Source organism: Octopus bimaculoides, chromosome 1 (assembly GCF_046866305.1).
Source record: "Octopus bimaculoides isolate indiv1 chromosome 1, ASM4686630v1, whole genome shotgun sequence".
Taxonomy (NCBI): domain Eukaryota; kingdom Metazoa; phylum Mollusca; class Cephalopoda; order Octopoda; family Octopodidae; genus Octopus; species Octopus bimaculoides.
The window spans coordinates 93,099,828-93,127,327 of NC_142928.1; the positions used below are offsets into that span (position 1 = coordinate 93,099,828).

The 27,500-nt window shown below is 35.0% G+C and overlaps 1 protein-coding gene across 1 annotated transcript in view; it reads right to left on the bottom strand.

Annotated features, from left to right (window-relative positions):
• LOC128247902 (uncharacterized) overlaps positions 1-27,500 on the bottom strand; it is a 165,681-nt gene that overhangs the window by 21,341 nt on the left and 116,840 nt on the right. The window contains exon 3 of the mRNA XM_089354006.1: positions 7,585-7,652. The gene's annotated coding sequence lies outside the window, so the exon portion shown is untranslated. The remainder of the gene's footprint in view (positions 1-7,584; positions 7,653-27,500) is intronic.

A 27,500-nucleotide genomic window follows, 5' to 3' on the forward strand; every position in this document is an offset into this window, starting at 1 on the left:
CTTTTGCTGCCCTTTGAATTCGCAGGTGTATTTCCGTATCAAGATTTCCATCATCTTGAACAGAGCTTCCCAGGTAGACAAATGAATTTACAACCTCAAGTAACTTTCCCTTAACAAAAATTTTAGGTTACAAACAGCACCATACGCAGGTTGATACATCACAACTGTTTTTTTCAGATTGATGGTCAAGCCATCAATATATATACATATATATATATACATATATATATATATATATATATATATATATATATATATATATATATATATATATATATATATATATATATATATATATATCCATATATACATACATATATATATATATATATATATATATATATATATATATATATATATATATATATATATATATATAGAGAGAGAGAGAGAGAGAGAGAGAGAGAGAAAGATAGTGTGTGTGATAGATAGATGTGTGTAACGCGTATGGCTCGCTGAAGTAGTGAGTTCGATTCTCGACTGGGCTGTGTGCTGTTTTCTTGAGCAAAGAAGTTTTATTCACGTTGCTCCAATTCACTCAGCTGTAGAAATGATTTGCAACGTCACTGGTGCCAAATGTATCGGTCTTTTCCTTTCTTTTGGATAACATCGGTGATGTGGAAAGGGGAGGCTGGTGTGCATGGATTTATGCTCTCTTCCATAAACGATCTTGCCCGGACTTGTGCCTCAGAATGAAACTTTTTATATGCAATCCCATGGTCATTCATGAGCAAGGAGTGGCCTTCATATATATATATATATATATATATATATAGGGATAATTTACAAAACAACAAAAGACGAAGATAGGTACTGTAGGCAACAAACAGATGCATTAGTTTAACGCTCGGGAAGTGAAAAAGTCTTTAGCGTTTCCAGCCTACACTCTTCCACAGAAAGGAACTCACAAAGAAACAAGGAGAGAAAATAAAGAATGTTAAGGGTCCATGGTGAATGCCGGACAGAGGGGTCACGCATGAGAGCTAGGAAGAAGTGGGGTAACTCTCAATGCCGGGAGATTTCGTTCGGCGTAAGTTCTAGTTATTCTGTAATTTAAACACAGTACGTTTTCGTGGGGCATATGTTCGGCGCATATATGTGTGTTTAACCACACACACACACATTATGTAGTTAAAGAAATAAGCTTTTCTCCGTGAAGCTGTTACCTATTGGTTGAAGAAAGAAAATATATCACGCTAATTATGATCATCATCGAAATCTAGTTTAGTTTCCAAGGTGCTGTTATGGAAATGTAAGGCTACTTGAGTATGAGTCGCATGAAATATATAACAAAAATCTACATATAAAATCTATAAATCTGTAACCTTCATAGTCTACGTCTAAACCTACGTAGATGGTTCGTAATTTCTCACTGGGTTCAGTGAAATAATTACTGCGTTCTTTGAATGCTTATATTTTCAAAACCATCTATCTCAGTGAACGTAGTCTTTTAGGTAAACGACGCTATAAATTAAAGTCATACAAATGTAACTACATAGTTAAAATATGATGCTACCTCAGTCCAGCAGAATTTAAGAAAAAACGAGCAATCATATATATTCTGTATTACACACTTCTGCAAAGTTTTCCACTTATAGAATGTCTGAAAACTACCTACCCTAACGCGAAATGTGTATTACAAACTTTAAAAGCAGAACTCTGTTACAATTCAGTATTTAATATAAGCGATATAGCGATCATGATTAGTCACACGCATAGTGAATTGGAGGATATTGTCCACAACTGATTCTGAATGTTTTGTTCCATGTCTTACACAGCAAACCTCACATCCGACCTTGGATCATTTTAGTTTCAAATCGTTGTGTGACAGTTCAATGCTGGAAACTATTGTTCATAAGTAAATTTTATGGGAAATAAAATTAAATTGAAAGCCCGATTCGTTTAAGATTTCATATCTCATTGTCCCTTGCTGGCGCCAAAAATATATACTATAGGAGACTGAGCCGAACGTGCTACGAATCTTTGGAACATTTTATTCTTACGTTAACACTTCGTCTTTTGTGTGGTTCTAATAAAAAATCATATGTTTTGTTAATCTGTGGTCTTTGTGTAAATCATTCTGTCAATAACTTTTAAATGTGAGATGGTACTTGCCAAGAACATTTTGATCTTATGTGACATTAACCCCAAAATACTAAAACTATCAGGAGTGAAATTTACTGTACGTTACCTTTAATGGTTAAATAGGAAAAGATAATGATACTCTTAATCGATATTGATGCATTTCCAAGAGGAAGAATCTCTTGCATGAAAGTAGGAATCTGTCTTCACTGTTATATAACCCATCTGTGTTTTACTTCAGGAAATAAATTCATATAAAATCTGGAAAGAACTAGAAAGAGTTTTCGTATTCAGAAAATACAGAATAGGAAAATTACATTTAAGAATAAATATATTTGGTTAATTAAGTTTCCAATGGATGTAGAGTGTAGGCAGAATAAGAGAAATAATGAAAAGAAAAGGAAATAAATTATTGATAATTGATCGAGCGGTCAAGAGTGGAATTAAATAAATGGATGGATGACAAGTTTATCTGCTATCCCGATAACATAGAAACTGTAAGTAAATTCTGATTATGTGTAGTGGAAGTCTATTGTTATCGGACCATTGCTTAAGAAAGTTTATCACGATGACGAAGTATTTATCAGTTTATGAAGACAATTGAATTATGGCCACACACACTCTTATTGTTATTGAGAGATCAGTTTTCACGAATTGTTAGCCAAATGAAGATTCATCAACTAATGAATTTCCTATATCGTGGAATTATGATTCTCCTTTTATTTTCATATAAAGGAAGTATGTCTTATCATACCTCATAAATACGAAAATAGCAATAATAACGCATTACTGCATTTCATTATAGGACAACTAAAAATTGAATAATAAAGATAAGGTTACGAGGGTGCATTGAGTTTTTGTGTATAGGAAATATACAATTAACCTATACATGGTGAAGGCTATATTTTTTTCCTTGAATGCCAAAATTTAATAAATTCTTACCACTCACATAGGATATCTTAATAAATGAGATTAGACGCACATATACAGACATACGTCATGGAATGTGTGTTTATGTATGACTCTGTGTGTGTGTGTGTCTGTGTGTGTGTGTGTGTGTGTGTGTGTGCGCGTGTGTGTGTACGCTAATAACTAACGGTGAGAATAAGTGCTCAATATCGCGATGGTGGATAAATATCTTTTATTTCTGAGTTACCACGGCCACCAGTGGTTTCATGTTAAGAATTATTTAAGCGTGCCACATGGAAGTGTTGAGTCTCGACTTCATTAATCTAAAATGGAGACAAGTACGAACACTTCCATGTGGCAAGTATAAACCCATTGTCACCTTCTTTACCCACAAATAAAGAACATATGAATACATATTTAAATATATACACACACAAACAAGAACCCTCATACACACACACACTCGTATATATATAGTGAAACAAGCACCCCCATATATACACATGCACACACACACATACACACACACACATACACACACACACTCGTATATATATATATATATATATATATATATATATATATATATATATATATATATATATATATATATATATACTTGGATTAGTATATTTATTAGTTTGTCGATTAAAGAGCATTCACCGTTTGGGCTACCTAATGTCATTCACAGTAACGATATAATTGTCAATGGATCTACCTCAGGAAATCCGGTAACTCGCAGTGCTTCTCATATATAGTGTTTGTCTATACAAGATTTAATTACGGACGATCCATAACACTCCATATTATCCAATATGTTATGGAGATTATTGTTGAAGGCTAAGACAATTGTACCCGCAATCCTTGCAATTCATCCTTATATGATATGTATTGTGAATATCATCTATTTATATGTAATCATGCGAATGGGGCTGTTCAATACCAGTTTATACAATATGCATTGTGATAATTGTATATTTATATATGTAACCATCTGAGTCAGTCTGTATGTAACCGACGTATGTTGATATGCGCCTATAGTTACAGATGTAGGCATGTATAAATATATTCGTCTTTGGGCGTGCGTGTGGTAGATTAAATACACAAATACACCTTATAAGGTGTGAATAGACACTGGTAATGCAGACATTTACAAGTGGGCCTCATGTCTAGACAAATATATAGATGCACACTCAGAAATGCTCATAAATGTGTCTGTTTCTATGTCTAAACAACTATATATGGGACTCTATATCCGAATAGGGTGTGAATTAACGCAGGTAATATAGGCAATTGCGAGTGAGCTTTTAAAGATTATTTGATACTAGCTGACCACGTGCTGACAATAATGACGGCTAATTGTAGTATTTTATATATAAGTAAGGTACATAAAAGTGGAGGCGCAATGGCCGAGTCGTTAGGGCAGCGGACTCGCGGTCATAGGATCGTGGTTTCGATTCCATGATCGGGCGTCGTGAGTGTTTATTGAGCGAAAATACCTAAAGCTCCACGAGGCTCCGGCAGGGGATGGTGGCGAACTCTGCTGTACTTTTTCACCACAACTTTCTCTCACTCTTACTTCCTGTTTCTGTTGTGTCTGTAATTCAGAGGGTCAGCCTTGTCACACTGTGTCTCGCTGAATCTCTCCGAGAACTACGTTATGGATACACGTGTCTGTGGAGTGCTCAGTCACTTGCACGTTAATTTCACGAGCAGGCTGTTCTGTTCATCGGATCAACTGGAACCCTCGACGTCGTAAGCGACAGAGTGCCAACAACAACAAGGTACATAATAATCACACAAAAGAGACTGATAGGCTTACAAGAATCGGTCCTGGGATCGATTTTTTCGACTAAAGGCGATGCTCCAGCATGGCCGCAGTGAAATGACTGAAACAATTAAAAGAGTAAAAGAGTAACTATATACTTTAATGTGCGTCTAAGTATATAAACAAATTCTTGTGTACGTGAGTGCGTGTCAGCCAAAACAACATCCTAACAACCAGTCATCTATGACTGACTGAGCTTCTAGTACCCAGCAGGGAGCTAGATGCCAGCCGTTAATAAAACAATCGTGATAGAGTAAAACCAAATAACGACACCCACTTGCCTGCAAACGTACGCGGGCGAGTGTGTATGTACGTCTAGATATGTGTTCATATAAAAGAGTAAAGACTCATCAAATTCAGCTTAACTTTCCTTGACAGATTTTATTCTTTGTCATTTATGATCTTAATTTATGTAAGATATTCATGGTCAACTATAGCCAGCCCTTTTCGTCGTTCCAACCCAAGATTATCCTGCACTGTGTCAGTGCATTACTAGCCAGAACAACATGTCAAGAACTCAGTATATCTAGTGGAATATCTTTTTCTACACAAACACACACACACACACACACACACACACACACACACACACACATATATTTCTATATATGTATTATATCTCTTTTACTTGTTTCAGTCCTTTAACTGCGGCCATGCTGGAGCACCGCCTTTAGTCGAGCAAATCGACCCCAGGACTTATTCTTTAGAAGCCTAGTACTTATTCTATCGGTCTCTTTTGCCGAACCGCAAAGTTACGGGGACATAAACACACCAGCATCGGTTGTCAAGCGATGTTGGGGGGACAAACACAGACACACAAACACATACATACATACACATATATATATACATATATACGACGGGCTTCTTTCAGTTTCCGTCTACCAAATCCACTCACAAGGCTTTGGTCGGCCCGAGGCTATAGTAGAAGACACTTGCCCAAGATGCCACGCAGTGGGACTGAACCCGGGACCATGTGGTTGGTAAGCAAGCTACTTACCACACAGCCACTCCTACATATATATACATATACATGTATATATATTATATTTTATATATATATATATATATATATATATATATATATATATATATATATAAAAATATATATATATATATATATATATATATATATATATATATAAATATATATACATACATACATGCACACACACACACACACACACACACACACATATATATATATATATATATATATAACTGACATTTAGACACACAAGACGCTGCCTTCAACAGGCAGCTTTACACGCTAGAAGAAGCAGCAAAACGACCAAAACCACGTTTAAGCGCAATTTCGAATAAGTGCAATATTGAGAATATGTTGTCTATTGACTTTTTATAAATTCTTGGCCATTGGTAGTGAAATTTCTAAAAAAAAAAAAAAAAAAAAGCTACCCTGTATATATATATATATATATACAATTCGCGTAAGAGTCCGACGGTTCCTATCTGAAAATTTTTGTTTTCTTCCAGAGTTTTGTTTCGACGAGAAGGTTTTCCCTTCTTTCTCAAAGGCTGTCATTACTTTCGAGACAGTACTTCTTGATACACCAAACATTTTCGCTGTTTTCGTTACTCTAGCGCCTGCCATAAGAGCTCCAAGAATTTCATTTCTTTGAAAGTCCGATAGATCTGTCATTTTAATGAATTTAATTACCTTTTGCTGATTATATCTGAAAAGAAACAGCAATTTTAGCGAAATTTAAGCAACATTATCAATAAATCAAAAAACATAAAAATAAACAGGTTTTTGACGGTTTTATAGATATTTCAAAATTATGATGCTGTTTCCATTATTTTGTCCAACCCCTGTATATATGTTAGTGGATTTCGTACACGGAAACTGAAAGAAGACTGTCGTATATATGTGTATATTTATGTGTGTGTGTATGTTTGTTCTCCCACCATCGATTGACAACCGATGTTGATGTGTTTATTTCATCGATTAAAGGCGGTGCTCCAGCATGATCACAGTCACACGACCGAAACAAGTAAAATAATAAAGAACCATACCATTTTAATCCCGAGAGACGCCAGGTGTCTCTGGTAGTATATATATATATATATATATATATATATATATATATATATATATATATATATATATATATATATATACTTTTTAGAAAAACACAAATCCGGAGAAGCATACATTAAGATGTCTATAATTATTAAACCTTTTATGGACGGGTAACCTAGCAGAGATAGCCACATAAACCGATCTTTACCAGGATAATATACATACATATATATAAATATATATATTTCTTTATTGCCCACAGGGGGCTAAACATAGAAAGGACAAACAAGGCCTGATAAAGTGATTAAGTCGATCACATCGACACCAGTGCGTAACTGGTGTTCATTTAATCGAGCGTGGTTCTGTGGTAAATAGCTTTCTTACCGACAACGCGGTTCCGGGTTCACCCCACTGGGTGGCACCTTGGGCAAATATTTCCTACTATTGCCTCGGGCTGCCCAAAGTATTGTGAGTGGATTTGATAGACGGAAACTGATAGAAGCCCACCATGTATATATGTGTGTGTGTTTGTTTGTGTGTGTGTGTGTGTGTGTGTGTGTGTGTGTGTGTGTGTGTGTGTGCGTGTATGTGTGTGTGTGTGTGTGTGTGTGTGTGTGTGTCTGTCTGTCCACCAACCATCGCTTGACAACCGATGTTGGTGTGGTTACCTCCCGCAACTTAACTGTTCAGCAAAAGTGTCAGATAGAATAAGTACTAGGCTTACAAAGAATAAGTCCTGGGGTCGATGTGTTCGACTAAAGGCGGTGCTCCAGCATGGCTGCTGCGAAATTGCTGAAAGAAATGAAACAAAATAAAAGAAATAACAAAATAAAATACCAAAATTAAAAGAAATGAAAAAAGAGCATATATACATATACATATATACATACGTGAAGGCGTGTGGATTAGTGGTTAGGACATTCGACTCACGATCGCTGTCTCCTTGAGCAAGACGCTTTATTTCACGTTGCTCCAGTCCACTCAGCTGGCCAAAATGAGTAGTGCCTGTATTTTAATGGGCCAGCCTTGTGATTCTCTGTGTTACGTTGAATCTCACTGAGAACTACGTTAAGAGTACATGTATCTCTGGGGTGCGCAGCCACTTTCACGTTAATTTCACAAGCTAACTGTTCCGTTGATCGTATCACCTGGAACCCTCGTCGTCGTAACCGACGGAGTGCTCCTTTGTATATATATATATATATGAAGGAGTCTATGTAAATATGCTGATTGGCACGAGTGAACGTAAATGAGTATATATATGCGTATGTACATGTGTGTGTGTGTGTGTGTGTGTGTGTGTGTGTGTGTGTGTGTGTGTTTGTGTGTGTAAATAGGCAGAAGTGTGAATCACTGTATCCTGAGATACGCTCCATAGAGTCAGTAAGTAACCATGAAGTCTAAATACGGGAACCAGCAAATTCGTCACCACGGCGTCACTCTTGATAGGCATGACCATCCATCATGCAGATGTATGCTGAAATAATCCTTGCAATGAATAAAGTTTCCAATACACTCTTTCTTCCGTATCGTTTAGTATATATATAGGCATGTTTTTCTTGTTGTTGGCACTCCGTCGCTTACGACGTCGAGGGTTCCAGTTGATCAACGGAACAGCCTGCTCGTGAAATTAACGTGCAAGTGGCTGAGCACTCCACAGACACGTGTACGCTTAACGTAGTTCTCGGGGATATTCAGCGTGACACAGTGTGACAAGACTGACCCTTTGAATTACAGGCACAACAGACACGGGAAGTAATAGTGAGAGAAAGTTGTGGTGAAAGAGTACAGCAGGGTTCACCACATCACCTGCCGGAGCCTCATGGAGCTTTAGGTGTTTTCGCTCAATAAACACTCACAACGCCCGGTCTGGGAATCGAAACCGCAATCCTACGACCGCGAGTCCGCTGCCCTAACTACTGGTCCATTGCGCCTCCACCATGTTTTTCTTAATGATGACATAATTGTCAAACCCTTTATATATTTAAAAGTAAATTTCAAAACTTTTTCTCGTAGCTTTTCAATTGATTTCTTTTAAATATGCATAAATACTTCCTCTTAGGTTACATTGTTCTATATTCTAGCTTATGTTTTATGTTTTATCGACAACAAATCTACTGTAAAGTTAATCAAACTTTAAAATTATATTTCAGGATTATCATTGCTCATTCAAAATATTGAATTTTGGAGAATAAAGAAATATTTTGAAATGAATAAAGTTATATGTAATAATTATTTGCTTTGAAAAATTTCAATAAACTATTAGAAAATTGTTTTTCCTACTTTCGTCTAACAAATAAATTGCAAAATTAAGATAACTCAACTATTATTGGGAAAATACTAAATTTTGCTGAACGAGTTTCTATAAAATATTTATCAGCAACATTTTTCATACTGATTTTTTTCTCTATCTTTGGCAAGTTGCCACACTTTTCAGACGTCCGTTGTTGTTCAGCATTAGATCGGTCTGACCGAAGAGATCTGTAACTGAAGTCTTTCGGCCCATAATCAAACTATTTGATTGTAATACATTTAAAAATATATTATTCTGTTTTTCAAAGGAGATTTGGCAACAATTTTGAACTGGTAAAGCGACGAACTAATAGCTTCTTTGATGGTTCGTTTTACCGGATGTGTTGTTGAATTCTGATTGTAGTTTAATTAGAACACTAAATGTATATTTATTTTATCAACAGTCTACTGAAAATAACAAACAAACTTTAGTTTACATTGTACATCTTCATCAAACCTTTCTACAATCGGGCAGTTCGGTATTAAATAATATTTAATGTAATAAAAATATTAAAGTATATTCATAAAAGCAGAAAATATCGGTATGACTGGAATGGATGTGTGGAAATATTCTATGGATTCCCAAAAAATAGAAGGTGAATTTGAGATCAGATGAGTAATTTGAAAACAAGTCTTTTCTAACATAAGAATAATCTTGATTTGGAATTCTAAGTAGTCAAAATGGAATAATCTGGTGGACTTTCATGAATATTCTTTTATTGTTTTTTCGTTTTCTGTGTTCTGGTTTAATATTCATCAAGTGCTGTTTAATTAAAGAAAACTGCATATTATTCTCGAGTGAATATAATCATTTTTCTTATTCGATTAACTCAAGCATGACCACATTAAACATTAAATATTATAATGTGTCTGGAATCAAATTTCAACTAATCCTTCGTTTTTCTTCAATCCACAATGCTCACTCATAATCTATCAATATCTGAATCTTACTATCGTATCTCCCTGTCAATCTCTCTGGGTCATAAACCCCGCCCACGACTTTATCGTTTACAGAAATAAAACAGACCAACGATCACGGCTATATACACCTACACACCCGGAAAATATATACATATGACACCGCTACCCCCATCCCCACAGGAACACCACGTTAATACACACTTTCACCACTTCAGGATAACTCTTGCCGGCTTTACAGTAACCCCAACCAAGGGACATAACTCCTAAGCTAATCCCTTCCTTTCCACCACCTTCTTCACAACAGCCGCTGATCGGTTGTGCTAATTCACCTCCGACAATAGAGAGCAGTCGCGATATTTCCTTCCATATAGCCTAACTCCGATGAGCGTAAAGTAATATAATTAGTTTGTTACCTAACGGAGCTTTGTATTGTTTTATGCGAAACCGATTAGTAAGTATGTATGTGCGTGTGTATGTATGCATGTACATACGTATGTATATACGCACGTATGTGTGTATGTATATATATATGTGTATGTATGTGCTTATATGTAAGTATGTGCTTATATGTAAGTATGTACGTTTAGATCTTGGAAAAGACAGTAAATTCCGAATATGAGTGAAGGTCTTTCATTGGCGTTCCATAAATATAGCTACTACAATCAGTCGCGTTCTAATATCTGTCTAATGTATTGATTATATCACAAGGCATGTGTCTACTTTTTGCTACATATTTACTTAGAGAACATTTGCATTCAACAAAAGCCTAAAGTTATCTAAAAGATAATTTTGTGTTAGGAAAATAGGAAATTTCGTAGTGTTGATATCTATTTCATTGGTTTAAATATTTAACATATGCAACCTTCTTTTAAACAAACATAAATTTCAATTTTTAATAGACAATCAATCGTTAAAATAAAAATGCTCCAATTTTTCTGAGCAATCGCATACTATTTATTGTTCATAGACAGATGAAATCTGATATATGGCGGATCAAAGGGAATGTAATTTGTTTTGTATGTATGTATAGAGCAGCTAAATTCATAATAAGTATGTATTTATTTCACTTCTAAATTCTCTCGTGTATGTAAAATTCTCCATTATTTGTGTTCCATTGTAATTGCAAAAAAAAAAAATGATACGATGTAAAAAAATATAGTTATTACTCGCACACAGCCATACATACATGCATACATACATATACATACATACATACATACATACATACATACATATATACACACACATATACATACATACATACATACATACATACATACATACATACATATGCATGTATGTTTATTCCTGTGCTTGTTTTGTTAAAAGGATATATAAATATATATAGGCAAACATACATATAATGGGTCTGTATTATACATTGCATTCAAAGATTACACTTATATATTTTAAATAATCCGGAAAGAAAGAACCTTCTTGTATTTGGTTCGGCAAATCTTATTTCCCTCAAAGCTGTCTTTGTCCATAGTAAGTGGGTTGCAACATGCTTATCACGTCTAATACTTGATCAGAAATACTTGTACAATGTTTTGGAAGAATGAAAATATCTAGGATACTCTTGATTCAAAATACTATGTATATCTTCTTGCCATCCACGTTTTTCATCTAAGCCGATCCTATTCTCATGCAGGTATTCAACAATTCATATTCCACAGTTAAATCCTACACTATACTAGTCAGATACTCTTTTAAAACCTAGCGTTTATCCGGTTAATAGGTTTCCTACGACGAACTGATCCCAGTAGAGATATTTCTTGTAATTAAGAAGTAAATTAGTTTACTAGAGGCATAGAAGCAAGAACATGGCGTGAAATAAGCCAATGAAGTGATCCTCTACACGTTTGCTTAGCGAGTTAAAATGGCATCTGAATCTCTCAGAAATATCTCTCAAATTACTTAAAAGGACAGGCGTATTGGCTAATATATTCCTGGATATACTATGATGGAAAACAAAAGACGAGGTGGTTGCAGTTTTTGAAGACCCCAGTAGATTTGCTTTGAGACAAAGAACAACATAGTAAGAGTGTCACATTGCAGCAATATCAGTGTACTGATTATCTGCTATTTCTTCATTTATTAGCTGCATCTTATCCGAAATCAGTTAAGTTACTTATATCTACGTCAGCTTAAATGAGCAAATCCATAATCAAAGACGTTTAACTGTGAGTAACCTGCAATTTCGTCTATTTTGACTATATTGTCCAATATTTTCATGTTTATTTAATGTATAATTTCCAAACCGGAATTTGTTGTTAAATCTAGCCCGTCGATCAATAAATTAGAAGCTCCTTCGTTGCTTCGTAAACCAATTAATCACTAATTTGAATGTTAAGAATACTACATAGCTCTGATTAAATCTTCTTGTGGATTATTTAATTTCTTCATGTCGTCCAGTTACGATTTGAGTAATTACCTTGTGTAAACATTTGAAAGCGTTATGTCAATTATTTATAAGTATGGTTTCTGAAAATCAACGAAAATACTAAATATTTTAAAATTATTTGATGTCAAAATGATTGTTTCACACTAGATAATTACAACTCATTTCAAATAAATATTCTGAAAGTTAAAAAGAAAGGTTGGCTGCGAAATCTCTTACATAATGTCATATATTAAATTGGTTTATAAAGACAGATGCATTTTAATTTTCATTTATTGGTTACTCTCGAGGTATACTTTCAGCCATGTCTTCTTACGACAATGCAGCCATGCCGCTATGCCGTACATAGATATGTATGTGTGTGTGTGTGTGTGGGTCTGTCTGCTTGTCTATGTGCGTGTGTGTATGTGTGTGCGCGCGTCTGTATTTACATGTATAGGTATACGTGTATATATATTCGTGTGCATTCAAACATTTATGTACATTTTATACATACATGTGGCACACACATACATATATTTTACAAAAATATCCAAAAATGAGAAAAAACGCATTTATGCATATAAATCGGTACAATAATATTCTCCAGCAATTAGTTTTTCCCCACGTTTGTTTATTTCTTGCATATCACATGTATTTATAACTTTGTAATTATTTCTATATATATAATGAACCATAGTGTTTCCCCAGGATATTACTTAATATTTTAATTAAAAGGTAGATTGATTACAGTTAAAATAGCATAATCATGTTCAGTAAATGACAATTTCCTTAATTCAAATCTCACGGAAATTATATAATAAAAAGTACGTTACTAAGTACACATAATCATATAACATTTATGATATTCATGTTGATCCAAACAGTGTATTTCTGTGAAAATTTCAGCATTCAATGTAATGAGAAGAGTATTTGTTACTTTTGACAGTGATTGAAATATTCTGGAAAATCTATATTATTCTACATCTTAGTTTATACTTCCTTGCTAGTACTTAGCTTGCATACCTTCGCCAACTAATCTGCAGCTATGACATCACTACCTATTGTATAAAATGTAGATATCACTACATTCCCCAATGTGCTATGAATTAAGGTATGGTGTCATTGGGTGAAATTTATCTGCTATCCATGAGTCTTTCTTTGATTCGTGTGATATTTACTTAGTTGCAATTGGGAAATGATATATCGCTAGTTCTATTGACAGTGAAAGGATCAAGAGCTAAAGAAAAAAGAAAAAAAATCAAAACATGAATTCATATCGGAATATATACACTTTATGATTCTTTTCTTTGTGGCATGCAATGCAGAATGAATAGATAAACTAACCGGGCAGTGTCATAGGAAATAGTGCGGCAAAACACAGGCAAAACATTGATTCAGGTAACATTTCTATTCATACTTATAAAAGATTAAATATCCGTATCTAATGGCCAAAATATTATGAGTGTGGAATTGTGTGCAGGATACCCGATAAAGTGTATGCAACGATATCAATATAGCTATTAAAGCAAATCAGTAGGCAGGAGAGTTTTCGAATGTATCAATATATAGTATTCCGATTTCCCCATTTATTTCAGTATGAGGTACGTTATCAATGAACGAAATCAATATATTGAAGACAGTAAATTCAAAACACGCTATATAACGTATTATAACCAAAATCATTCTAAACCACATAAAACAGAGAAACTGAAAAAATATTCTCATTAGCAAGCCCAGCAAATTTGAGGTAGGAGAAAAGTCTATTATATCGACCCAACTGTTCGACTGGTACTTATTTATTTTATCAACCCGGAAAGGATGAAAGGCAAAGTAGACGTCGGCGAAATTTCAACTCCAAAATTATTGACGGACGAAATACTGGTAAGCATTTTTCCTGGCATGCTAACGACTCAACCAACTCGCTGTATTCATTAGGCCCAAAACATTATACTGGGTTGCATTCGAAGATGCAAATCTGCAGGAGAAGAGCAACTACTGAGGTATGGCTGTATAAACTAAGACACTGTCGCTATAGCCACCGCTAAAATTTGTAGATCTACACAAAATAGTCTAGATAGAGGTGAATGTAAGGAACAACGACTGTAAAAATACATGGCAAATGTACAATTTCATGTATGTGCACAGTCGTTGAAATGTGGTTTAGATGTTAGCATCGTTGTATATAAATATCGACGAAAAATACTGCGGATTCTAACGATATTTATTCTTTCCATTGTCCGCCTTGTCGTTGAAAATGTAGTATGCAGCGAACCCGTTCTAAACATGCTTAATGGACGTTGCTATTGCTCACGTGCTCACTGACTGTGATACGAGAAATAAGTTTCATGTATGCAGTACAGTCATCGCCTTCAATGAATGTCACACAATTACAACAAACGATAAACTTGTTATTTCGCTTATATGTGCGCTACATAACTATTTGATTGTAACGGATATTTAACAACTACGATAAAAATAGATGCATATCTAAAATATGTAGTTAATTATTTTAATTCCTCGGTTGCTTGTAGAGTTTAACGCGTTCATGCTGGCTTAACACACATCTACAATAAGGCGCAATTATATAGTAGATCATAACCTGCAAGTAACAGCAAATGCTTGAATAGGACACCACAAAAAAATCTTACATAACAAATTCTTAAAAATACACTGAGGCAAACATACAGGGTGAGACAAATTTCATTTCGCGTCCATATAATCAAGCTTAAAACTGAGTTTCATGACAGGAAGTGAGTTGCGTTTCTGAAGGTGTGTCCTCTCCCATTCCATTTATCTCATTCACACAATAAACTAAATATACTAAACAAAAACAGTCATGAAAACCTAATTAATTTTTCAAATAGCCCCGTGTATGTTTATACTTAAAATACAAATTGACCATGTAGTATTTCATAGGGATTAGATTAATGTATCATGTTTTCTGATTGTTCTGAAGTGCATTTACCAATTTCATGCACGCAATTAATGGAATCTCGATAATGAATCAACTTTCGACAAGTTTGTGATTATATTTACTTATATACTTACATTCATGCGTCGTCTTTACTACAAGTATCTACAGATCATTATTGAATAACTGTGTGGATAGGTGCCCATTTGTATATGTACACACACACATATATAGTATAAGAACTTATATATCTACATTGAATATGTGCATATGTATGTATCTGTGCATACTCAGAAACATGCATATATATATATATATATATTACATTTAGAGAGAGAGAGAGAGAGAGAGAGAGAGAGAGAGAGAGAGAGAGAGAGAGAGAGAGAGAGAGAAAGAAAATATATACATATATATATATTCACACCTACCTGAAACTTTGTTATTCTCGCCGAGTTTCAAAAGATAAAAAGTTAGTTATGTCTTAGATATCGCTTTTAGGATTGCATCGTAAAAGAACTTCCATTGATATCTGATATTAAATTATTGCATTGTCCAGACACGTTGCAATAAACATAGCTTACCATGTTTCTATGAAGTCTTATACATTATCTTTAAGAACATCTGTATTACAGCTTGTTACTTATAAAAGTTAAAATAGCAGTGTCACATAATCACGCATGAGCTACAGAGACATCTTATAAAAGAAAGTCTAATTCATATACATATATGACTTAAGGGAACCATATACTCGATGAGATATATGTGGGAAATGTACGAATTGCTCCATAAATGTGCAGATATGCGAATTTTAGTCATTAAAGTAACCAGCGTTGTCCTAGAAACATCAATGTATAATACTATCTAAAGCATAGAGTATAAAAACCTGTGTAATGTAATAAACTTGGTGAATTATTCAAATAGTTTTTACTGCAGTTTCGACCAATTCACTTCGCTAATTCAAATGTTTGCCTAAAAGCATATCAATAATTATGTGCAGTCTAAAACATGTACTCACGTGATTTAATTTTTCTCCGTGACATGCGTAATGATCAACCAATTACAAACAGCCTATTCATATTTCAAGACCACACACACACACACACACTGATACACACACACTGATACACACACACACGCGCGCATACACACACAAATATGGATTCACACACATAAAGACGCTCGTTTAAGTTTGAGGATGAAAGGTCCTTCCCGAGATATTAGCTCATAATGATGGTTTCGTAAAGTTAGTTTGTATAGCGTCCATACGCCTGCCCGGGACACCAGTCTGTCGCGTAATTGGTCCCTTTTGGGAATTGAGTGGAGTGGAGGATGTGACATTAAGAGTTATACTCAAGAACACAATTCATCGACTGGTCCAGGAATCGAAACTACAATCTGACGAGATGACGAGTAAAGAGCCTTACACATGGAGTAAAACGCCTCCACTATATATATATATATATATATATATATATATATATATATATATATATATATACGTATGCATGTATGTATATAAGTATGTATATATATATACATATACATACATATATATAAGTATATATATTCATACACACACACACACACACACGCATACACATATATACAAGTTTGACCAAAAGTCACCTGACAGTACATCAAAACCATTTAATTCCAAGATTTATCTATGTTAAACAACTGAATGAATTTAACAAAAGCATCTAAATATGAAATATCATGAAAATTGTTCAAACTAAAGTCCTTCTTGAGCGAGACAGTTTTCCATTCGAGTGAATACAGAATTAGAGATAGTATCTATGGAATTTTGAATTACTTTTCGGCAACCTTGTATACATATATATATATATATATATATATATATATATCGCGGTCAACAAGAATAATGCATCATATTCTGTTTGTAAAAGGCGGTGAGGTGGCTGAACAGCACGCCGAACAACATGCTTAGCGGTACTTTGTCACTTTTTAACTTCTGATTTCAAATTCCACCAAGGTCGACCTTGCCTTCTATTCTTTCAGAATCGACAAAATAAGTACCAGTTGAAAACTGGTATCGATGCAATCGACGTACCGCTCCTTCGAAATTGCTCGCCTTGTGCCAAAATTTGAAATCAATAATCAGTTCGTATAGTTACTTTTCCACAGATTGTCTTTTTGACAGTTTAATTCCCGGAATAAGCATAGACCGAATCTGAGCGCCTGGCACCCGTACTGTCGTCAGGTACTGACATTAATCTGCCAGTATGGCAATGTGGCTTTTGGAAATACTATTTTAACATTCAATAGGGGGTTGGTGACGGGCAAAATCGAGGCCAGTCTCCGGGTAAAAATCAATTTGTTGTTCTCTTGTGAATGATTTCCGGTAACAGGTCCAGCGAAAACTTCTCGAAATGTCTCACCTGGCATAGAGGTGCTGTTAGCTAGGTCTGTCCGAGATGCGACTGGTGCAAAGAAACCACCTGCTTTGCTGACGTGTTATCGTAAGTAGGATGGACCCAGTCAATCTATTGCAAAGATCGCCCCACCGAGTTACTTTGGCTAGGAAGGAAAGGTAGTTAGAAATGAGAGACGTTTGTTTTAGACCAAACCTCAAATCGTGTTAAGTTTCACTTGCAAAGTGTGAGTGGGGTGAGAAGTGATACACTTTCCAACAAATTTGTTGAAAGGTGGATGAGAGTGGCAAAGTTTGACTAAATGAACAGGCCTGCCCTGAGTAAGAACATAAAGACTGAGAGAAATGGAGAGGGAGAGGGCACTTGCATTTGCAGTCAGACTGACCATTGTATTATTGCCAAAGTCCTTCTAGAGAATTATTTTTGGTTTGAACTTTTTTTTTTACTATTTACACAACATTTTGCGACTCCACATTTTATTGTACAGTTTTGGACCATTTTATGAAACCTGAGTGCATAATAAAGAATATTATCATTATTTTCATCATCATCATTATTATTATTATTATTATTATTATTATTATTTGCTTTTATTCTGCATGTTTGTGACAGTCGCTTGCTGAGACACACCCAGTGGAGGAGAAGAGATGTTACGGTATGACTGAAAGCTTGGGAAGGGGAAGTGTCTGGGCAGTAGCGAAATATATTCATGCAATACAACACAATATTTCTCTGTGACATGGTTCTCCTGAGATGTTGTGTAGATGTTTCTGACATCCCTCTTTTATTATATCTACGGTACCTACAATAACAGGAAGAGTTTTTTTTTTGCTTTAAGATGCCTCATCTTTTGTATTTCAATTTCCAGGACTTAATTTGTCAAATTCTTTTACAGATATATTTTTATTAGTGAAAGCACTTACATATATCATTATTGTTGCTGTTGTTGCTGTTGTTGTTGTTGTTGTTGTTGTTGTTGTTGTTGTTTCTGCTGCTGCTGTTGTTGTAGTTGTGGTTGCCGTTGTTGCTGTTGTTTTTATTATCATTATCATCATTATTAAGAGGACAACCTAGCAGAGTCATTACTTCCCGTACAAAATGCTGAGCGGCATTTCTTCCGGCTTTAAGCTCTGAGTTCAATCCTGTGGTGGTCGAATGTTGCCTTCATCCGGTTAAGGTCAATAACTAAGTACTAGCCCAGCACTGGTGGTGGTTGGGGGGGGGGGGTTGCAATGTGACCCATTAGCCCATTCCTCCTATAGCAGAAGGAATCATCACCTTTAATGAGCATGGTAATGTTTAGGAACTGCTAGAATGCAGAATAAATTCTTCGTTGTACTTGCCGTTGGTTCTCTGCTAAATTACTTGAAATAAATTTCGAAGTTCTTATTTTGTTCCCACCTTTGATTTTAATAAAATATTGTACCATCTAGTACTCTCTACAGTAATTGTGTGGGTTTGTGCCACTAAAACAAATCATTCTCATATAACAGATTCGAGAATTTAATACATACGTACCTGAAGGGTTTATGATTCATATATTCTCAATGTCAATAAATAGTAATTTCCCCATTATTCTCGGAGTCCACATTGTGATGCAGTAAAAGTCTTTAATCTCTAAAACAGATAGTGTTTCGTTACATTACATCGTTGTGTATCAATAAAATACTGAGTTATAGGCTAGTGAGCATTCAGCTCTATTAATGTTAGTACGTAAGCTGCTTAAACTCAAAACAATTCACTAAAACATTGACCTCGGCTAATGAAATCATACATTTACACAATAAATATCGAAGTTGTGAAATATCTCCAATGAATATCGTTGCATACAATATGATATCCTTTTTAGATGCAACATATTTCAAACTTCAATAGTCGCCGCTATAAGCAATTATCTTAGTTGACAATGTTAATGCTAGCAAGTTATTAAGTTAGAACAGAAGGCCATTTTCTTCGTTATACTACTCGTATAATACTGCCGGTAAATTAATGCGTTTATTTCAATAATGTGAAGATCAATCAGGCATCATTATAATCATAAATCAATATATAGAAAGGTTTTAGCAGACATTTGAGTACTTTCTAAGATTGTCAAAAGTTTTATAAACATTCATTTAATATAAAATATAGATTTATCATTAATAATCTCAAAAAAAAAAAAAACAGCCTTCACTGATTTGAATGAGTTCTTGTCTTTTTCCCTCTGATACCCATTCTAAGCGGAATATTTTAAATTCCTGTGTCAAAGGTACTCAGTATATACGATATGTGATAGGATTTTATTAATTTCCGCGCCCTTTTTATTGTACATTACTGTATACTCAATAGAAAATTTATTAAGAATTACAGTGTTGCCAATCAATTTTAATCAATATTCTTAAATATGCACACTGTTCTTATTGCTTAAATTTACGTGAGTTTTACATGATAACTTACAACGTGGAGATAGAAAATAGGTGCCTATTCAGATCTATGCTTGAATGTAAATATTTTATTTCACTTATGTTTGTTAATAATTTGTCATTATCGAGCACTGTGTCGACCAAATACGACCGAACTATTTTTCGTTTTTATTGCTTAATCAAAGAAAATGTCGATCTCAATTTACCACTTCTAGAGTCTCTGATATTGGTGGCAATAGTTCTCCCACATAGGTCTCAGATCTGGCCCAAAAGATTTCACGAACGAAATTTCAGTAAAGAAACCAATAGAGACGTGCGGTTGTGTTGAAGCGAGTCAGATTTTATGCTTGCTATCCCAAAGCACAAACCTCAGTCCTTCTAATGAAACCTCAAATGAAATCCGTCTTTCCTATTTGATCAGATTCAATTTAGTATTTTCTCTCGCAAGATATTTTCAACCACTTGTTATAAGGCCATCCTCACTCCAGTATATTTGTCTGTTCCGAAGAGTAATCTGAAAATTGTAAAATTGGTGCCTACAGAAACATTCTGTTTTTTTTTTCTACCACACCAAATGAAATGACGCGACGTGCTTCTTCTTTCCGCCCCTGTCATCCTTACGATATGTATGCGTATGTGTGTTGATGTGCATGTGTCTGTGTGTGTGCGTGTGTGTGTGCGCTCGCATCGTGTGTGTAAGTGTGTGGATGCGTTGATTTATAATTTTCTTTCGACGCTATGCAAGTTATTTGCCTGTCAAACAGATAACGAGATGCCTATTTTTTACAAGCCATGGAAATAAAAACTCCTTTAGCTTTCGTAATGTAAATAGATCTGTAATTACGTTCTGCAGCCCAAGTTTATTTTCAACAGTGTCAGTTTGATTTGACAGTACAAATATCTGAAACCCGAATACATCGAATAAACTCACATGTTTACACTAACAATAATAAAGTTAGTTAATGTACTCTGGCTAATTACAAACTCTTAGAAAACTAATCTGTCCCGACAAATTAAAATTTAAATCCTGATTTTGTATTATAAATACATTGTAATAATTTTTTTTAATCTTTGGCATTAATACTATGTTCAATACATTTGTGAGACAATGCCATAAAAATCTGTAACCTAAGTGATTGCTAGGAGAAATATAATTCAGTAGATAACATCAGGTTAATCTCTAATGTGGTGTCTATAATGCACGAATATTTATATGAAGACTGAAAAGCAAAGATTCACAGCGTTGATACTGGTTTTCACTGATTTTTGTGTTGTAACATTGAAACACTTGATAAATATAATGTGAACATTAGAAGTAGCCATCCATACATATACATATGAATATATTAATGTACACAATGTACACATGTAAATATATGTGCATGGATACTTATATATATATATATAAAGTATAATTCCTCTATTTACATAATATCGAGGTCTCTTTCATTCTTTTTTTGTCTTACCATTTCTATCAATATATATATATATATATATATATATATATATATATATATATATATATATATATATATATATATCACTGTATCGCAGTATTAATCATAGGATGATGTTATACAGAGCTGGTCAAAATGCACTTCTGGTTCTGTCTTGATTGCGCCATTCTGTTCCATTAATACCCAAATTGCTTGACCAAATCTTCTTTCTATCATCGTAGAGGCCTTCCAAGTGGCCTTTCTCGATTTCATGGGAATACATACTCACATGTGCATACGCACCCACATGCACACGCACATGAACATACACATACAAATATACACAAACACACACCCTACATACATACATATATATACATACGTACATGCATACATACATACATATATATATACACACAGACACATACACAGAGACACACACACATATATATATATATAGAGTGAGAGATGTAAAGTTAGACAGACAGACAGACAGACAGACAGACAGACTGACTGACAGACAGAGATAAATAGATAGATACCGGCAGAAACATACATTGATATATAAAGTGGAGATAACTAAAACGTTACACGCTGACATCGAAAAAATATTTGGTACCTCCAACACGAAGAAGAAGAAATTAACAATTTTCTTTTTTTTTTTTTTAGTTATTTATCCCAACAGATACAATGGGCGATCCGATCTATTGAACAAATTAGAATACGTAGAACGTAAATGAAACGAACATACAAGAGAGAAAGTCTTCAGTAATGCGACAGATTTATACTTGTGAAACGGAAACAATGCTATGTAATATTTACCGCACAATATCTGACTTGAAATTTTAGGCCAACCTTCAATACTAGCCGTGAACTTTTCTCGCAGATATTCCTGAAATCAACAGAACATAATTTTAAAAGAATTTATGAAACCATTAGCAGTGTGAGAACAAGATGACATACTTGTCTCCCAAAATAAAGCTAATGCAGGCTGCTTTCAGTATATTAAAAAGTTATTTCACCAGCACATTTAACAAGTAATCCCTCTTATTACCTGACTCCAAAATGTCTCGCAATCAAAATAAGAGTCAAAGATCAAGGAAATATCCTCTCTGTTTCTTAGCAAGATTTCTTTTATTTTTAGTGTATACATAGCGGTGTGGTCATGCATCTCGGTATTTGAGTTTGTGAGCTACATAAATGCAAATGAAATGCCTCTATCGATAGGGTGGAGTGGAACCGTTATCTTGTCGTCAGAGGGGACAGGGTTTCTGTCGCTACGAAGCACTGGAAGATATCATTACAAAAGTAGCCTGATTGATCGACATATCCCATCCGCACCGGATCCATTCGGTCTTGAATATAATGATGGCAGGGGTCGCGTCGACATAATCTAGAGAACGTCACCACGCTACTCATGGAAGCCGATGGTTTTTACCTCCAGACAAATTGTATCGTCCGTTTAAAAGGATGTCATCACATGTCTTGCTGCAGAATGGATTACTGAAATAAATTATCGATAATTGTAGAATGTATCAAAACTGACTGCATCGTTAAGAGAACTAATGATAAATATTCAGGTTATTCTAAGAAGAAAATAGACTACCTAGGCAGTGGCGAGCGTGGGAATACCACAGAGTGTAGGGGACTAGAGTTTACTTTTAAATTTCAAAACACGGCCGAGTCATGTTTGCCTTTCATCTTTTTTGTGGTTAGGTAAAAGGAATTATTAATTCAGTAACAATTTCGATTTAATATTTTTATAAATCACGATAGATGTGGATGCCACTATAGCAGAAGATGTACAAAGCGACACATTCAGTTAATGGTGCCGCATAGAAATAATCATATGAATGTTTTTTTCTAAATCTACATAGCTGAAATGCCATGCCAATATTTGGTTTTCATTTCTATCCGATAAAACTATCCAACATTAAATTTGTAAAATATCATCTTACATGCTCGTATACGTATGGAATCACAGATTCGGTTGTAGTTCAGATTGTACTTTTACATCGTTTACTCCCACATAAATATGGTTGCAACTTTGTGTTCATACGCAACGACTGAGCTACTGTTGCCACAAACATTCCACACTATTACATGCAGTAACCAATACACAAACGAAGTGTCACTGCAAAACACTATGTTACAGCCTGCCGCCAATATTCTGTCACATATCGAAGAAATGAAGATCATTAGTGCTGCCTTGATAGCATGAAAATCACGTGACCTGTGCTGAACAAAGGTGGCCTAAACACCTAGACATTATATTGAATTACTCACAAAACTTTCACTCTTCTCCTAGTCTCTAATGAGATGGACGCGTCGTAGATACTCACAACACTTCAAATAGTGTGGATGTGAGCCAAACGGTTATATATACACACACGCGCGTGTATGTGTGTGTGTGTATGTGTGTGTGCGTGTGCGTGCGCGTGCGTGTTTGTGAGTGTGTGTGTGTGTGTGTGTGTGTGTGTGTGTGCACTAGATATTTATTGAAACCACCAAACCATGTGATTTCGATCTTATTGGTTGGCAGTCATTTGCCAGGAATGGCAGTAGTTTAACCTCACTTGCAATATATAGACAATACAGTGTCATGGAATCACTGATTTTGTAATCAGAAAACTAGTGTGTTAGAAAATTTCTGTATATTGCAAACGGGATTAAATTACTGCCATTCTTGGCAAACGAGGGTCCACTACTGAAAAGATCTAATAAGAGCGAAATCACTTGATCTGAAGGTCTCGACGCTAGGACAGTAGGAGTTATCTCCAGCCTGCAATAAATATTGAATGTGGAAAGCACACTGAATTGACCCACTGGAGGTGCTGTCTTACTGAGGTTAAAATTGCAGTATCGTCGTCCTTTTGAGAACACCCACGTTTAAGTGGAGATCAACATTTTATTGTTTCGTGCACTGCTTCTATCCCAAACAGAGTTTTACTAACCTATGTACGTACATGTGTGTGTGTGTGCTTGTAAAGAATACTGCATATGGTTAACACACAGTGAAATGTGCTCTCTTTTTTTATAATAGCATTATATTAATCTACCAAGTGTCCGTCCAAGTACGTCAGTGAAGTTCAAAAGATAAGAAATTAAATATTTGGACAGAATGATGAATGGTAATATATAAACCTTGTCATAAACTGTCTGTATTTTACGCGGAGATTAGTGCTACTTATTAAAGATTAATCTTTTCTGTTTGATATCAACGATGTCTCATACGTGATGGATGCTGAGACGATACCTATTGCGCTCTATTTATTCTCATAAATTTCTTAGTTAAGCATTGTCTAGATTCACATAAGAAGCGGTTATATAACAAATATGTTAGACACCAGTTATTTTTGTAATGTTTAAATACGTTTCAAAATTTGATTATTCAGTAACATAACTGAAAATGAGTTTGTTTTTTAATCTCAGCTGACATTAGATTTGCATCATTTAATTTTAATTAAAACGAAATTAAAAGCTAATTAGTATCAACTTTCTTTAAAATTTCATAATGTTTTATATACTTTGCTATATTGGTTATAAACTGCTTATGCTTACTTAACTCCATACGCATTTGCTATAAAATGCCCAGAAGGAAACCTTCACTATGTCGCTATTGATGGTAAGAAATAGAGCTTGTTATAAGTACACGTAAGGAATTCCACTTTAATTGTGCAACACGTTTGAGAGAAGGAATCTGAAACGTGTTCCTTGTTTGATATTTCGATAAGATCATACAAGATCAACGAGTGTTAACAATATTTTGGCTTGTATGCAGAAATGCACCTTGTTATTCAAGCTCTCTAGCAGATATATATATAACCACAAAATGAACATCTGTTATACCGAGAGGCTTGTTTACCTGACTCACTTCATTGTAATGGCCATGCTCTTTATTCTTTTACTCTATTACTTGTTTCAGTCATTTGACTGTGGCCATGCTGGAGTACTGTCTTTAGTAGAGCAAATCAACCCCAGAGCATATTCTTTGTAAGCCTAGTACTTATTTTATCGGCTCTTTTGCCGAACTGCTAAGTTACGGGGACGTAAACACACCAGCATCGATTGTCAAGCGATGCTGAAAGGACAAACACTGACACACAAACATATACGCACACATACATATACATATATATATATATATATATATATATATATATATATATATATATATATATATATATATATATATATATATATATATATACACATATAAGATGGGCTTATTCCAGTTTCCGTCTATCAAATTCACTCACAAGGCTTTGGTCGTCCCGAGGCTATAGTAGAAGAAACTTGCACAAGGTGCCATTGAACCCGGGACAATGTGGTTGGTAAGCGAGCTACTTACCACACAGCCACTCCTGCTCCTAGATACTTACGGAGAGAATTTCAGATTAATTTTTTCTTATCCTTTGTCACTAAAAAATGTATTGATGCAAATTGAACAGTCCTGTTTCTTAGATGGTCTGTTACATCTAGTAGAGGGTAACAATAAATATTTCCATATTCCCAACAAAAGTTGGAAACGTATAAATATCCAAATAAAGAACATCCACAATTTTGTAGATTTATTTAATGCTTATGTCGAATGTTAAATTTATGGTCGCCAATATATCTTCCATAATAGCTACATTAGATGTGGCTACCACCACTTAAGCACGTCTTTGCTATATCGGATATCTATATAACAATATGGTTATTTAAATATCCGAAAGAGCAAAGACTAATAAACGAACTTCAAAATAACATCCAAGTCACTAAAACATGAACAGCAAGATGTTCATTGAGAAAGTTGAATATTCTGCGCAATTCATCAGTGCAATGAGACTCACAAGAAAAAGAAAGTCATCTACAAGCGTGTTTGGTGGGTTATCTCAGAAAAGCTATTTCAGCGAATGCGATCTTTGAAACATCAAGAGAAACGGATATCCACAGACCACATATAGCCCTTGAAAACAAAAATAGCTTTACTGTAATAACCTTCAAATCATAGGCAAAAGACCTGAAATTTTGGGGGAGGGGGATAACTGATTTCATCGAGCTCGCTACTTAACTGATACTTATTTTATCGAACTCAGAACGATGGAAGGCAAAGTCGATATCGGCAGTACTTGAACTCAGAACGTAAAGACGGGCGAAATGCCGTTAAACATTTTGCCCAACAGGCTAACGATTCTGCGAACTGGCCCCCTTAAAGCTTCCTTATAATATTAATTGGAGATCGCTCACGAATATAAATGCATATAATTCGAAGGTAGAAGTGCAGATTTGTCTAAACACAGGGGTCCTAATGCGCGCATATATGCATGCATAAATGCATACATGCACACATGTTGTTGTTGGCATTCCGTCGCTTACGACGTCGAGGGTTCCAGTTGATCCAATCAACGGAACAGCCTGCTTGTGAAATTAACGTACAAGTGGCTGAGCACTCCATAGACACGTCTACCCTTAACGTAGTTCTCGGGGATATTCAGCGTAACACAGTGTGACAAGGCTGACCCTTTGAATAACAGACACAACAGAAACAGGAAGTAAGAGTGAGAGAAAGTCATGGTGAAAGAGTACAGCCGGGTTCGCCACCATCCTCTGCCGGAGACTCGTGGAGCTTTAGGTGTTTTCGCTCAATAAACACTCACAACGCCCGGTCTGGGAATCGAGACCGCGATCCTATGACCGCGAGTCCGCTGCCCTAACCATTGGGTCATTGCGCCTCCACATGCACGCATACAGGCATACATACACACACACACATACATACATACACACACACACATACATACGTACATACAAGTATATGTAAATACATACATACATACATACATATATACATACATACACACACACATACACACAAACACGCATGCATGAAAGTACACACATACATAAACATTTGTGT